Source organism: Typopeltis vanoorti, chromosome 5 (genome assembly GCF_054136105.1).
Source record: "Typopeltis vanoorti isolate ZY-2024b chromosome 5, IOZ_Tvanoo_1.0, whole genome shotgun sequence".
In the NCBI taxonomy this organism is placed as follows: domain Eukaryota; kingdom Metazoa; phylum Arthropoda; class Arachnida; order Uropygi; family Thelyphonidae; genus Typopeltis; species Typopeltis vanoorti.
Window position 1 is genome coordinate 45,749,942 of NC_143553.1, and position 12,002 is coordinate 45,761,943.

General features: G+C 33.8%; 1 protein-coding gene across 2 annotated transcripts in view; it reads left to right on the forward strand.

Moving 5' to 3' along the window:
- The window catches only part of LOC150106353 (complexin-like), a 258,334-nt gene that overhangs the window by 31,841 nt on the left and 214,491 nt on the right, over window positions 1–12,002 (forward strand). The window contains exon 1 of one of the 2 annotated variants that reach the window (XM_090393093.1): window positions 6,919–6,976. The exons of the other annotated variant lie outside the window; for it this stretch is intronic. The gene's annotated coding sequence lies outside the window, so the exon portion shown is untranslated. Of the gene's footprint in view, window positions 1–6,918; window positions 6,977–12,002 lie in introns of those variants that run through there. 2 annotated transcript variants of the gene reach the window in all.

The following is a 12,002-nucleotide window of genomic DNA, read 5'->3' on the forward strand; positions in this document are numbered from 1 at the left end:
TTATTCAGCAGTGATTAGCAAAGCAGTTGTCAGTCTACTCTACAGTATTCTTTATATATATATATATATATATATATATATATTATTAATGGTGAGTAATACTGTATGTTAGGGCAAATTTTAATTGATTTATTAAGGAAAGTTATTTAAATTTTTACAGTTGGTTTACTTGATCAGTTATTCACCAACAAGAAAAAGTTTAATATTAGCAAAACAATGGCTTTATCTTATGGTTGAAATAAAACGTTTTTTTAGTAAATAATTATTTATTGATATTTTATTTTAAATAAATTCGATTTTAGCCATTTGATATCCCTAATGTCATGGAAAGAATTTAATCTTGAAGTGAAATAATAAAATTTATTATTTCACTTCACGATATTATTGTTCGAATCATGTTCTGACTGGATTGACCGTATAATTGGCTAATGTTCTAAATAATAAGGAACACACACACACACACACACACACACATATATACACACACTCTTTAAGGTTTTGTTCATAATTTAAGGCTATAAACTTGAGATAAATTGTTGCATATTCTGATCTCGGCTTTTGTGTTCAGTAATTTGTAGTGCTGAAACCCTGGTTAATGACCTAAGCAGTATATTTGTAGTGCTTCCATTAAGAAGCATTGCGCAAGTGCAGATCGTTTAGAGTAACATTTCTAGAGCTACAGATTTCGAAATTCAGCTGTGTTTGCTGGAAGCTTCCATAGGATTAGTGATGATGTTACTGCGCTGATAACGGCTACAAGTGTTTGTTATTAAAACGAATTCAGAAGAGTAGACATTGCTAGCCAAAATTCATTCGCTTGCATACTTGATCTCACCCTAAATACCAGCAATTCAAACAAACTTTAATCAGATGATAATAACATTAAATAAGAAACACAGAGAGAAGAGGTCTAGATTCCTGTGCGAAGAGAAGCAAAATAAACAAATCCTAATTCAGGAATATTAAGTAAGCGTTATTGATGCCGGCTAAGAAATAAAGTAATTCTAGAAAATTACAGCTGCTGCAATTCCCTGACTGCCACATTTGTTGTTTCGGAATGAAAATGAAGGCGAAAAAGGAATGAGTGACGAATAAGATGGAAAAAGTTTCTTTAGGAAGCAAATTGAGGTATCTGCGAAATGCCCAGACAAACTTCAGATATTTTGTATCATGAAAAGAAGAAAATTGCGTTTCTTTTGTATAAATAAGCAGATGAAAACTTTCTCAGGCGCAATCGCACGGGTTTTTGTCATGGGTAATTGCAGCTTATTTAAGTTTTTTTCTTGTGGGAATCTTCCCGTCTTAAGATATTGAACAAAATATCCTTAGAAGTGCAGAAAATACATAAGTTATGTACATAAAAAGTATTAAGGGAAAAAAGCGATGGAACAAGCCCCTGCAAATCACTGTCTAGATCTTTTTACGTAAAAAATACAGAACTTTATTTGCTAGTTTAAAGTGACGAATTGTATTTGATTCGTGTACTCGAGCTCTATCCTCTCAGAAAACACAACGCTATAGTAGCGTTACATTTCTTAAAGCGCGTAATATAGTTGATGGCCAATTTATGTGTTCTGGTGGAAGGATGAAATAATAAAATATTTAAAAACACTGGTCCAAGAATTGATTGTCATAAAATAGAAAAGTCCAAAGTATCGCAATCCAATGTAGAAATAGTGATAAGCCGTCTATCACTTCCTGAAAAAGAGATTGTCACAAAGAAACCAATTTCACAAAGAAATTGGTTTCTTTCTAAAACTAAATGAATCCAAAAGTAATGCAAGGCTTACGAAAAACTTTGACAGGAATTATCTTAATATTGCACTACTTGAATTTATCAATTCCTAAGCAGAGTTCCGATCTTTGCACTTAAAACAAAAAGTCAAGACGCCCCATGCCGAAGCTTCCCATTTCTTTAAGCTCTGAATCACTTTTGAAACTTAGTTTCAAACGCAAATGTGCTATTGGGCTGTAAAATAACAATGGGTATTTCCTTTTTCACTTTTCTTTTTTTTATAACTCATATTTCGCTTCCACATAATAAACTTGTTTCAGATTATATAGGATAATAGTATATATATAATTCTAGGATAATACTATATAATACATTATATAGTATTATCGTAGCATGCTTTTCTACAGGGATGAATTAAATATATTATTATGCCTTTCCGTTAGAAAAGTTTAATATATCTGTATATGTTTTCGTCTCATATGATAGAGCATATCCCAGATATCTGAACATATTTGCTTATTCAAATATTTTATTACTTCTCATCACTGTTTTGTTTGTGTTTTCGCTTTTCAATATCATTTAGCCATTTTCATCGGGACTGTTCTTGAGATTTCATTTAATGATTTTACTTGTTTTTATAAATCATCATCTGATGTAGCCTACACAGTTCATCTTGAAATAATGTCCGTCTTTGTTTAGAGGTCTATTTGTACGCTATTTTATTACTTTACTTCTTGCATATATTTCTTGAACTACCGGGAGTTATATTAGTATATTTAAATTAACTAATACTTTAAATATTTTTTGTCTTTAAACTTTATTAGAATGTTTTTCGTAATCAATAAAGGTCACGTGTGTTTCTGTTTCTTTTCGATTATTAATTTTAAACCAAAATTTGAATCCTTTCAAGATCGACCTTTTGGGAATCTAGTTTTGTTTTGATTCATCTCTAATATCCCTGTATAGCAAACACGACAGTTGTTGCTATCATATTTACTTTTTTTTTATAAATTGGGGTAACCAGTGCTTTCCATGAGTCAGGGGTTTTCGAGTAATGCGAACCTTATTAAATAATGTCACGAATCTTTCTTTAAATGCTTTACTCTTTGTTTTTTGCTTAGTTCCATATATGTATTCGTCTTTTCATATTTGCCCATTACAAAACGATCATTTTATAAATTATTCCTTTTATGAGACGTGTAATGCAACTTTAGGGATCAATCGGAGTCACGCTATCCCCAGGTACCGCGGACTTCAGCTTGAGAAACGCTACCGTAAGGTACCTGGAGAATGTGAGCACTGATCTGCCCACTAATAAGCGACTTTGAATATAAATCTCTCTCTCTCGTTCTGGAGGGGGGGAGGGGTGCGAACACCTAGCAGAGTATGGAAAATGTTTTGAAGATGTTTCCATGGATACTCACAAGACCAACACTTCGGTCGGTATTCGATCAAGGATGACAGAAACATTTCCTATACCTTGTCAGTGACTTTTCCCCACCGATGAAAGCCATTTCAATGAGATAAATCCAGAATGGTTCTTGGATTTAGCACAGTTATCTCCTACCCCTTCCAGATAGTTCATAGATCTGTAAACACCTCCTCTGAATTGGAAACACCTCCTCTGAATTTTCCACCATCCCCAAGGGACGGAAAACTATACTTCTCCAAATGCTTGAAGACTGATTTATCAAACTCAGCCATGCCTGCACATGTTCAGTAGTCTTCGATGTTGCAGTTGATGTTGTTCATAAAAAGAACCATTTTGATTTTGTTTTATACGTGTGTGTGTGGGGGGGGGGTTTCTTTGAAAAGTATTTTGTAATGACGTATTTCGAAGTACATTAATGCCTCCCTTCATAAATTTTCAAGACTGCGTTTATGATTAATTTAATATTTTCCCGGCAGGTTTTTCAGTATTAATTATTTCTTCATTAAAATTAAGGATTACAAATTTTGCCTTAAATGTACTGAATTTTAAATTAGTTTTAATTTAAAACTCATTTAAAAAATTAATTTAATTTAATTTAGAACAAATAACGCATCTGATGTATGTAAGGCATCTTGTATACATCAGATGCCTTATTTGTTCTTTCTATCTCCTTTATCATAAGTATGAATAAATTATTATTATGTGTTCTCAAAATGAAATTAGCTACTTAGATATTCATACACAAGGAATAAGAGAAAGTGGAGAGAAAAAAAGAACAAGAGTACAAAGTCGAGACAAGTGGCTTATATAACCGGAAATAAAAATCTTTCTTTACAGTTTACACGTTTACAATAAATAAAATTGCGTTGTGGCGGTAACCTGGGATTGTTGTTGTTATAATGTTCCATCGAGTCGTTTTCGACTCCTGGTGATTCTATGAACATACACTCTCCATTCAGATCTGTCCCTGACCCTGTCTTTCAGAATCACCAAGCGCACTCCAGTTGCTTCTTTAACTCCATCCACCCATCTAATTCTTGGTCTTCCTCTTCTCCTGCTTCCATCAACTTTAGCAAGCATCATCTTCTCCAGGCTGTCATTTGCTCGCATAATATGTCCGAAGTATGACAATTTTTGCTTGATGATCATAGCTTCGAGGGAGCAATCTGGCTTTATTCTTTCTATCACTGATTTATTGGTCTGCTTTGCAGTCTAAGTTTCCAATCCCATAATTCAAATGCATCTATCTTCCTTCTTTCACTCTTTCTCATATAGTACCACAGGGAATACCATTGCTTTCACGATTCTGATTTTTGTTGAGAGGCTAATATCTTTATCTTTAAAGATCTTGCTTAAATTTGTCATTTTCTTTCCGAGTAATAATCTTCTCACTTCTTCAGTACAATAACCATCTTTATCAATTTGAGGTCCTAGGAGCACAAAATTGTTAACTGCTTCCATTTTCTCCCCATCTACTTCAAAATCATTAAGTTCACATGTTACCATAACTTTTGTCTTTTTGCGGTTAAGTTCAAGACCATATTTAGCACTTTCTTCTTTAACTTTCATAATGAGTTCCCCAAATCTTCTTTGCATTCTGCTAGCAAGGTGGTGTCATCTGCATACCTCAAATTATTCATATTTCTTTCACCAATTTTAATTCCAGTCCTGCCATTCTTAAAATGTATTCGCTGTACAAGTTAAACAGGTACGGAGATAAAATACATCCTTGTCGTACCCCTTTACCTATTGTGAAATACTCAGTTTCTCCAAGATTCTGATTTTTTTTACCAAAAAAACTTCCATGTTTTCATGGACTTTTAACCTTTCTAACTATTTTTGGGGTCAAAATACATTCAATATTCCAAATCCGGTTTTCTACATTAACAAACAACTATATTATAAAAATTACATTTTAGTATATTGAGTATAGTATATCTGTTTTTTTTTTTTTTTAATAATCGTATAGAAGATCAGATTTGGAACATTGACGGCGTTTTGGTGACTCGTAAACATAATTATGAATTCCTTAGCATGTAGGTCGGATGCCTTATGAATCATTTTCATGGATCCATCTACTACCACTAAAATACCATCTACTTATTAAAAATTTAATTTTTGGTGTACTGCAGTCTTTATGAATAGTTCGATTTATTTCATATTCCTCATTTAGTATTTATTTCATATTGTCTGGTTTGCACTTTTCTTTGTTTCGACATTTTAGCCACTTCACTGGTTGTTATTTATTATTTCCATGGAGTCAGAAGTCTCATCGTGGAAGATCCATTATTCTCACAATGCCTGTCATACCTCTCCCTAAATTCATTCACTCACGAAGCTTCCACAACAATCTCTGGCAACTCATTCCGTCCACTGCTAACCATACTCTTACGCAAACTCCACTGGTGACCCCTCGTTCTCTCCCTTCTTGCCATGTACTGAAAAAACGTTTTCCGTTTCCATCCTATAAAACCCCTTTAATAACTTAAATTCTTCTATCATATCTCTTCGTTTTTGACTATCAAATACTTTTTGAAGCCCACAGATCAGTCTATTCTCATAGGGAGTATTCCATAGACCCTCCCCCTCACACACAATCTTTGCCACTTGCCTGTAGATCCACTCCATCGCTATGAAAGCTGGGTGTCCAGATCTACGCGCAGAATCACATTGTTATTAATATATAATGTTTATTCCCAACATTACTGACATTAAATGCGAGTACAGAGAAAGCCTTCGACACTCCCTTACTAATTTAGTTCTCTATTCCTTCAATCATAGCATGATTTGAACCTTAACTTCTTTTCCATGTACTTGATGCATAACTCGAACATTCAGACAGCTTCCGAGATATGTGATATATGTTCAATATATGTTATATAAACATCAAATTTTTCTAATGAAAGTTTCATTTCTCCAGCAGGAAAATGAAATTTGACTCACAATATATTTACATCCATCCATTTCCTTTTCACTAAATTAACACTATATATCAGTGAAACATTTCCAGCAGTTGAAACAAAAATTTGGCGAATCCATACATATATTGAATACAGTAATCTGCAAACATTTATTTAATACATTATAGTTTTTAATATGTTAAGGGCCACGGGCTTTACTCATATGTAAATTGTGTAATTTGCAAATAAAATCACTTCGGAATATGCTTATGTTTAAAGTATAAAAGTATTTGCATAATTATTTGAATTCAAAACATTTTTGAAACAGCATTTACAATACAAACAGCTGTCGACCATACCGTAAAACTCTGATCATTGTGTACTATTATTGGATTATATATCGATGATTATAAAAATTGCTCGGTAATCAAAAAACAAAAACCGATTACGATTGTAAATAATAGCGTATTCTCTCATTTTTGTTTATTCCAAAATTTTCTCGCATATTTCAGATCAGGCAGCAAACTGCACTACACCAGGTTCTTTCTACATCAACAAAGTAAAACCTGGTTGTATCGGTGGGTATTGCTTTTCAAATATCGCATTCTTTGCCTGCGTCTGAATAAAATATATTGGGAACAGTCGCTGTGTAATAAGTATCTGTTTTGAATGGTGATTCAAGGGCATGCTTCGAAGGAACTCGATTAAAGTATGCGGGCCTCACTTAAAGAGACGCAACCATTTCTAACCCTTTCTATATTCTACTCTGGTATAAAATTACACACAGCTTTTTCGAATGATTCAGCGGATGGACGAATAATCTTGTTTTTAACTGCTGTTCAAGGCATCTCTTCCTTAGTGGAAAGGGTCGCAACATTATCCATTCGACTGGGATTAAAATCCCTTGCGGTATGTGATGATCTTTTTAATTCTTTTTGAACTGAAGGTGAGTTCATCCATTCTTATAGGTTAACGGCAGTATTTTCTTCCAAAAATTCGGTTTTTTCGCCCCCCCCCAATATAGGTGAACCTGCTTTTGAACAGACGCAATTAACTGAGATGTTACGCGCTGCCTCAAAGCCTTCCTTGTTTCCTGAGTCCTTCCAAACAGGAACAGCTCTCTTTGAGGTTGTCTTATTGAGGTAGAAGATGGCTTGTGGTATTTGTTTTAAAAGTTATCCGTATGCTGAAATCAATTCATTATCCCATCCTGCACTTAGATTAATTAACTACTCTTGTTCAGCACGTGCATGAATTAATTGCACTTTATTGGAAAGATTAATGGGAATTGAGAAACTCCATTTCTAAATTATTTTTATTTGTTAGCAGCCAGTGCGATAAAAATAACGAAAATAATCAGCGAGAAGAAACCGAAAGTGATTTTAAAAACTTTTAAAAAGAATTCTTAGATGAATTACATTAAGTAACCTTCAAAGAAAGTGAGATTGTTGTGTTATAGTGTGTGTGTGGCACGTGCTATTAATTAGCCTTCCCGAATAAGCAAAATCGAAAACTTAACCTTCAGCGCCATGAGAGCTTGAATATGCAAATGCATCTCTAAGAAAAGCTGCAGAATTGCGAAAATGCCAGTCTGTTCGCCTATTTCGTTCTTGACCATGTAATCGTGTATACTTATGGAAGCAGAAACATACGAAAATATTTTCTTCTATTATTTTAAGAGACTAATTTTCTTTTTTAAAAACCGAAATCATTAAAAAAAAGTGCTGTGTAAATTAATCTTCGATCCGTCTTTGATAAGTTTAATTTCTCAACTTGTCAAGTTGGGGAAAAAAAGATGAACGTAGAATTCCTCTTTCCTTGCACTTTCAGAAAAGTAAAGGCGCTGTTCGAGGCCAAATTATTTCTAATTCAATGTTTCTACTAAACGAAGTTTAACTTTGATTATTTTACCCTTAAAAACGTATCAGGTAGTCAGTATTGTATACTAATTGGATTTTTGCCATTGCCCACGCAAATTAACTCGCAGACGAATTGAAAAATAACTAATGAATCTATATTTAAATTTCCACTCCGGTTGTAGGGATAGAATAAATATAAATTAAAAAAAAAAAAGAATAAATATTTTGTCAACAATCAAATACCACAAAACGCCGTCAGAAGTCGCTGTTGTGTTCGGATCTCTTGTTACAATGCATAACCAGCTTTAAGAGTACATATGTTTCATTATTTATAAATTCCGATTTATTGTTATTAAACTTCTCAAATTATTATTATTTTAGTTTGAAATCGTTAATATGTAAATTATTAATTAAAATTTTATATTTTTGCTGATAAAATGAATTATACATCTCGCTTGCCTCTTGAAGAAGCCATATCATTTGAAAAGAGTAATACCTCGATTTCGGAGGTCTCTTTCGATCGCAGGAATTTCCATATTTATATTAAAGTTTATTCCATTAAAATATCGCCGTGGCTCTTTGCAATACGCCTATAGAAGTTTTAGCATTTCGATTTCCAGGTAAAATGGATAAATATCTTTTAAAATTCAACAGGAGTCACGCTGTGAATGCCCGAAAAAAGAATTCGCTGGAAGCAACTTCTGAAACTTGCCAATACCTCTTCTTGAAAGCCGTTTGCAAGATAACACAGCACTCAATACTTCCTGGGGATTAGAAAAAATTTTTTTCACCCACTCCTCCATTTCTCGGATTCCTCCGAAGGTTAGAAATCCGAACCTGTGCCAGACATAATAGGTTATCTAAACTGTGACGCTGTTTCTTTACCCAGGAGGCGGCAGTGAGTCATTCTGATCACGCTTCCGAACATTTCTCCTTCTAAATGCATTAAGGCAGTGGTAATGTTTTCTTCGCTTCAAACGCCGTACTTTAAATCTTTTCACCTTGCAGCTTGGAATTGTAAATAAGTTTGCTGCGACACGTTCAAAAGAATAGAAAATCCTTGACGCATTAAATACAGATTTCACTCAACAATGGCAGTGGGGACGAATTTATTTTTGGGGTGTTTTAACTTCATTGTATGCAGTTGTTGTTTCCTCCTTTTTCGTTCTTGTCATTGGAGGATAACTGAAAACCAGCAATACTGCTTTTTTTTTTTTCAATAAAAATAAAAAGACTAATGTCCTTCTGCCTTCATGTTTACCAGTAATTATTTGAAATATCTTATTTAATATATTAAATAACGTTTTGATCTCGAATAAAATTAACACCTTCAAAACTAGCTACAAATACGACCCCCAAAGTATATAGTTACGTCCCTACTTGAAATTTTTATTATTTTTGTAATAATAAAAATAAAATAAAATGCAATTCGAAATGTAATATTGAGAAACTAACTCATTATTCTTGAATCTTATATATTGAATTGATATTATACAAAGGCAATACTCATGCTTCATTTAAATAGGAGTACTGTACGCCCACAGATGCGAGACCCTTCGACACTTTTGCGCATGCCAGAAGTAGGCGAATCCATTCCGATAATAGGGTAATCAATGCATGTCGTGGGATGAGTGTTTATTATTATTGTAAGTCGGAAAATTAGTTTTTATTTTATGAAAATTCTAGTTCTTAAAGTGGTAACTATTTTGCTTGTACAACAGTTGGAAATTTTACGTGTAAAGCACGTGATTTCGCATGTTGGTATTCATATTCCAATTCGTATATCCTTTATTTCTCTCTCCCCTTCAGCATGAATTGACTATTCTTGGCAATCTGCCAGTCCCGATTCCATGAACTGTGGGCGTACAATACCTTCGCTTCTTGTTCAATGATATGCTGTCCTTGAACTTTTTTTTTTGCTACCGGACAAATGTTCTCCTTCCTAATGTTCCTCCCAATAAATAGGCGTATGTCGTATAAAGAAGACAACTCAGAGTTTTAAGGAAGAAGTAAACTTTTTTTTTTTTTTCATTTTATATACCTCCTAAATAACAGCCTGGATGTTTGCCATTTTGCTGACAGTGTTTGAACCCCACTGTGGATATTTGTGAAAACTTTGCATCCTAGATGATTTTCATTACGCGAGACTACCACCACACTACTTGCTGGAGGCTTTAAGTGGATTGGAAGATTCGATTTTAGTGTAGCACAGGAACCCAATGATCTACACCTTAACTCGTCGTGGTACTAAATGTACTGTAGGCTTACATCCTTTTGTGACGATACCTCTACCAGCTGAATGGGGAAATGTCCGTAAAGCATTTGTCAAAACAGCTACATCACTATTCAGATGATTATTTCTTTTTTTATCTCTCCTGTGAACACTTGCTCGAGCAGCTATTGTTACGCTTTACCAGTTGTCGTGTAACATTCTCCAGCCTGCTTTATGGATTTCAGTTATCCTGTAATGTCTAGCATTTAAATCGATATCATGTTCAAAGTAACTGCATCTGGTTTTCAGTGCTCTTTAAAATGCTAAAATACAAGTACATGAAAGAACAATAACATTATATATTGTTGTTACAGTAAAGCATTATTTATGCCCTAAACGAATACATTATTATCTCTTTCGCATTTGAACTGGGATTTTGATCCGGAAAAGCATAAATTATATCCAGCACAATGAAAACTCTTTCCAAAAGTCTGCGCAGTAGTTTAGATAATCTTAAGAACATCAAACTCATTACAAAAGAAAGAAGATGTTTCACAGGTCCTTTGTGGGAACAGAATTCGCAAACTAAACACATTACAGGTTTTTTAGAGTAATTTGTCTCAAAGAAACAGTCGCAGAAATGGAACAAAGCACATGTGAAGTTTGCGTAACTGTTTGTATTAGATGAAACGTTAATAGCGAGTGAACACGCACTTAAGGTTGCACGCAAAACTTCGGAAAACACGCACGACCACTTCCGTTATAACATCTTTAAAAGAAGCTCGCCGCGCCAACATGCCCTTCAGCAGGTATGACAGATCATTATTGTGACGAAATGTGGTCAGTTCGGCATTACAGTCTGCAAGCAATGCGAATAGGTTTTATGAGTTCAGTTGATGATCTCCAACAAGAGTATATTCGCGTTAGAAGAACGACCAGTGCTTCCTGGTAAAGCCGAGAAGGTTTTCTGATAATACGCCAAGTACATTGTTAACTGAAAATGATACAAACAGTGCATTCGGAAAAATGAAGACATTTTACCTGCTTCAATTAAAGAGGAGATAATTAGACTTGTAAATTCGGAGGCAGAAGGATATTTTTTCTTCCGGAAGATGGGGATCCACCACCGTCCTACCAGTTTCGATGACACATTTTATTAAAGAATGATTTCTTCATAAGTTATACGCTCTTTTTTTTCCAAAGGTGGTTTCACATTCTAAATGATATTAGACGAATATGGCACTATGCTGCTTTCACAGCCTTGTGGTTTCCTTTGGTCTAGCAGATGGCAACGTATTAATCGCGATTTTGTCATTAGCATGGTAATATTCTTTAAAATTAATGTCACATTGCTAACAATATTATGTGACAGATTAAAAGGTTGTGTTTATTTGTGTGTAATTCGGCTTTGAATTCGCCATGTATTTATTTCTGTATGATCAATCAGAAATATAAATGCAGTTATACAGATACTCCACGTGTTCTGGATAATAAATCGAAATTACGAATCCATAGCTATCCAGATAAGCTTAAATAAAAGCTTCGTGGATGTCAATAGAACATTAGCAGAACAAAATGGAGAAAAAGTGCACTGAAACTGTGGAAAAAAATATTTAAGTTTATTAAAATGTACTCAGCAGTTTTTACTAAACCTTAGTTAGGGTAGTGCACAAAATTATTAATATCATTATTAATATTAATGTTCAAACTTTATTCTTTAATTATCTCTAACATTATCTCTTTAATTATCTTAAGATACCCTGATTAAGTTATCTTAATCACATATTTAATTAAATAACATAAAACAATTATCAGATGAAAGTTGACAATCATTGTGGAAAAATAAAATGTATGGTGCACTTCG